Below are 5,362 nucleotides of genomic sequence, written 5' to 3'. Positions count from 1 at the left end.
GCCTGGTCTACAAGAGCTAGTTCCAGGACAGCCTCCAAAGCCACAGAGAAACCCTGTCTCAAAAAACAAAAAACAAAAAACAAAAAACAAAACAAAAAAAAACTCTTAAATACTAAAGCTTTTATTAGATAATTTGAAATTTTAATAACTGTGATTTAGGTAAGGTTTATTGCTATGAAGAGACACCATGACCACAATAACTCTTACAAAGGAAAACATTTAATTGGTGCTAGCTTACAGTTTCAGGAGTTTAATCTATTCTCATCATGGTGGGACATGGTAGTGTGCAGGCAGACATGGTGATGGAGAAGCTCATACTTGGGACTCCAATGTCGGCACCTTTTTCTCCCTATGGTGAGTTTAATCTGAATTCTTTGCATTATTAAACTGGCAAAACAATGAATGTTTAAAATATCTTAAATGTTACTATGATAATACTCATAGAGAAAAGCCTATAAACTGTTTACAAAAAACTCTAAATTTTATTTTAAACATTTTATTTTTAATAACATTGGGAGGGACAGTAAGTGCATGTGAGTGTAGACACAAGCGGAGATAATTAAAAAGCACCAGATGCCATAAATCTGAAGTGCTCAATTTGGGTGCTGGAAACTGAATTCAGGTCCTTCCCAAGAGTGGTACTCCTTCTTGATGTCTGAGCTATGGCTCCAGACCCTCAAATTTATTTTTAAATTCTAGAAAGAAGTAAACTTCCTTAAATCATTAGCAAATATATCTCCAGTGAAACCATTTTAGAGAAACAGCTGTTTCCTCCTGTTAATGTTTTAAGTTTTATTCTCCCCCCCCCACCAGATGTAAACACCACACAAGTCAGTCCAAACTACAAAAAAAAATCAATGGTGTTCATCTGACCTGTCATAGGTTCTTTCTAAAAGTTTTGTTTGGCAATCATAACTTTAGCTACATATTGGGTGGATATTCTGCATTTCATCAGACCTAAAGAAAAATTATAATTATGTATGTATCCAAGTATTTTTGGTCCTTGTTTTTATTAATGATATTTCTTTTCTATAACCCACTCAAATGTGCTCTCATAAGGAAACAGTTACATTAAAAAGGATTCTGGGTAAGAAATACTGAGAGGAAATGTCCATTTTGAAAGCCAACGAGTTCATAATGCAATCCTCCTTCCCTCAACATTTCGTTTGGTCCCTAGGTCTTTGTGCTGATCCTCACAGTCATTCCAAAATCATACCGGACTATGTAAACTAAAATTTCAAATTAGTAAATATTGAGCTACAGGGTTTGGTAGGAATTTGAGCTATATACAAATTGGGAAAACAACTAATCATGTTTGACATTAAAATAATACAAAACAAAATCATTAAAATAAAGCAATAAACTATGTGGAAACCAAATTCTGCTTTAGGGTGGGTACTGTATTTAACTAGAAAAATTTATGCCAGGTAAGAATTAAAGAATTTTCATTTTATTTCTTTGTTCTAGAACAGTCTGGTCTGGTCACTTTGTGATACTTACTGAAAATACCACTTTAGAGATAACCTTAGATACTGACTTCTGGAACAAAGTACTATTTTTACTATTATTTTCTCTATTAAAAAATTATTTCCAGGACATACCTATAATTTCCTATAACCATTTTTCTTTAATTTAACTGAAACGAGTTCTGAATAAATAACAAAGAAAATGAAACTTTGCTTTGATTTGTTCTAATCTTTCAGCTGTTTCTTGTTGTCTATAAAGTTCATTTAAGGCCCTACAGAGAAGACTCTAAAACAACTTCCCTTCCGTCAACTATCCTCCATCTCTTCAGTCACATGAAAATCTTCCTTCATTGATTGCCTCCTTCTCCCTACATTCAGATCTGGGCCATTCTTCAGTGAAGAATGCGGTATCAGTAATGAACCCCCAAGAGCCCATATGTTAAAGACTTGATCCCCAATTTGGCATCAGTAAAGCTTTAAGACCTGGGACCTAGTGAACAGTCTTCTGATCATTTGGGATGCCTTTGAATATGGATTGTGGGACTGTAGCTATTGCTCTCTTGCTTCCACCATAACGTCAACAGCTTTGTTCTGCTGAATTCTTCCTACCTGGTCCTGATTTACCACAAGTCCAAAAGCCACAAAGCCAACTAACCATGGATGGGAACTGTAAACAAAAATAGAATTTGTCTTTTCAAAATCCCGTTGGCTGGGGTCTGCTCTAGCTACTGAAAGCTGGCTGACACAGGAGGTAATCGAACCTGAGCTGATAGGATAAATGGCCAGAATAAAACACCACAGACAGACTCACAGAGCAATTTAAGACTTATTTCTTGAGAAGTCCATCTACAGGCATAGAAACAAAATGATGAAGGAAGAAGAAAAAGATAAATTAAAAATAGAAATACATGATATTGTAGTACTAAAATGCTTCTCACTTATGAATACTGTATTCTCATGAAATAAGAACTTTTTATATTTTTCTTTTATAGATACACATGTCCAATTTATAATAGACATACAGTGGACATACAGTATTTACTAAGCATTTGCAGTATTCATTGATTGTCATAGAATTATCTCCTTAAATGTTCACATTTATAATTAAGTATAACTCCCCTAGCAAACATTAAGTAGATAAACCATATTAAATATGAAGAGGATCAACTACAGCACGTATGAAGAAAAGAATAAATCAAAAGGGAGCCACTTTGAAGACAATTTCACATCCTGGAATGATGGGTACTTTGGGATGTACCAAACGATTATGGATGCTGTATACATTCTTATGTACCAAGTAACATGCTTCTAAATGTTTACAAAGCAAAATCTTCAAAAGTAAACTGCTGAAAATAATATTTCAGTAAAACTGAACAAAAGAAGTTCATTGGTCCTAAGTACACAAACGTGACCATACCTTGCAGAGATGAGCATGCTAATAACAGCTAACAGCATGATATGACCAGAGAAAGTCAAGGCTATGCTGGGTTTGATGGGTTCTTCACTTGGTTTTACTTCATGAACTTCTTTTCCTCATCAAAGTCCCCCAAACAATAAACTTAGCTTGTTCAACACATGGGAAGAATTAGACAGAAAATCTTTTCTTTTGCATTGTCATGATCAGAAAAACCTTTTTTTTTTTTAAACTAGAACACTGTCTCTGACCTCAAATTTGCCACAGAAAATTTGTGGGGAGTGACTTGTGATAAATACCAATTCATGTTTCTGCTTAGTTTTTCTAATAATTTTTGCAACAATTCCACTGCAATTTTCCAGAAGTTTATGTGATCTGACTATGCCATAAAACCTTTGTTATTTGGTTCAGTACAAATATCATCATAAAACTATTGGGCTAGAAAGAACATGGAGCCCGTTAATTCTGGTCTCACTAGAGAGATCTTGTCACTAAGCTAGAATATGTAGTTCATCCTCTCCTGGCTTGTCTTAGCATACGACCATCACACCTACCAAGCCCTCATTCTGTGTCAATACCCCGTTAGAAATATTTCAATTCAATTTCCCTCACTGCAACAATAAGTAAAAAATTTAAATATCTCCCATTTACTTCTTTCTTCTTCTAAATTACTTCATATAATACATCTTTTCAGTTTTTCCCCCAAGAGTTTTTTCTTTAATAACTTCTTGCCAGTATAATACTATAAATATGATACAAATGGGCTGAGAGTCTAGCCCATAGACTCCTTGTCTACCACGTACAAGGCTTAAGTCTGATCTCCACCACTATCAAAAGTATGTTAATATGGTACCTAGAATTAGATATATACGTGTGATATACACTATCTTATACCCTAGACCTTAGATTTCAGTTACTGAAACCAACCATAATTCTGTTTTTCGCATAATTCAGGAATTATTCATTGAGTGCATATTTACCAAGTACTTAATAAATGCTAAGTTTTAGGCTAGGGTTTTGGGATGCAAAATCAATTAATGCTCTCACCCTGTCCTCCTAAGGCTGTATTATACCATTAGTTCAGGAGAAGACTGTAAACTAAAACTCTGGCTTCTATCCATTTGTGTTCAAGCAGATCACTAATCTGCCTACCTACAGGTAGAGAAATTTACTTCCAACAGTAAAGTTCACTATGACTTAAATCCCAATATTCCTGTTAGAATGAAAACTTTTAGCCTTTCTTTTTCAATGTGATATATCCTACTTTTTATCTCATTAAATTTAAGTGAAAGAACTACTGCAATTTCAGTTTCTTAAATGTCCCTGTAAAAAACAAGTAACACAGAGTTAAGAATAAATGCCCAAAGTGGAGAGACTCCTTCCTTTCTGCTCCCACAAATTTTCAGGCCAACACCTTGAGTACCTTGGCCATAACAAAGTGGAATTGCTAACAACTGTCATTCAACCTACATTTTGTGAATTCATTCGCAAATCATACCAAGTGCTTTACCAAGTTTGTCTAGTAATATGCTTACATCACAAATTTTGTTGATTTGCCATATTTAAAAACACACCACAAAGAAGATATACAATGTATAAGATATAAAGATACCAATGTATCTAACTCTCAGTGAACTTACTTTCATACCTTGTGATGATAACAGTTCTCCTTAGTTCCTCTAAGTGTTCACAACTTATTATCCCATCTAAAATTTTGCTAAATATTAAGATAATGTTTGAGGTCTGCTATGTCCATGTTTTGTCTTTCTGTCTTTTAGGAGTTGACGTTCTCAGATGGTTTCTTCAACTTACCATGTAGAAGAAATTCTAGAACTACTTCAGACATGGTGAACCTTTCTGTGGTTTAATTAAGAAGAGAGAGCATTTCTCTATGCCTTGAGGGTGCATATGAATCTCATGTCAGTAGCTTGTCAAACTGCAGGTTCCACATCATTGGCAATGTGCTAGGACCCAAAAGAACATTTCTGGCAAGATGCTAGGTGATACTAACACTGTTACTGATGGACAACATTTTGTTTGTTAAGACTTTGGCAGTCCTCACAGTATTCCTAGGACCACCCAGAGACTCAATTATACTCTATGAGGCTCTAGGATTTTTCTTTTTTTTTTTTTTACAATTCTATATCATCCCTATATTGGCACAAACTTCCACCTTTACCAAGATGTCTACGTCCTAAACCCTAGAACCGAGGAATATTTTCTAATATAGGGCAAAGGGGATTTAACCTCAAAGATGAAGGTATGGTTCCTAAAAATAGAACTACTATATGATCCAGCTATAATAGTCCCAGATATACACCTAAAGAAATCTAAGCATATCACAAAGATAATGCACAACCGTGTTTTTCGTGCGTGTTCACAATAACCAAGATATGAAACCAACCTGAATACCATGAGTAGATAAAAGAAAATACTCTACAGGTATACGATGGAGTTTTGTCCCATTGAAAGAAGAGGGAAA

The sequence above is a fragment of the Cricetulus griseus genome, chromosome 2 (genome assembly GCF_003668045.3).
Source record: "Cricetulus griseus strain 17A/GY chromosome 2, alternate assembly CriGri-PICRH-1.0, whole genome shotgun sequence".
Taxonomy (NCBI): Eukaryota; Metazoa; Chordata; class Mammalia; order Rodentia; family Cricetidae; genus Cricetulus; species Cricetulus griseus.
This window is presented reverse-complemented; position numbering follows the sequence as displayed.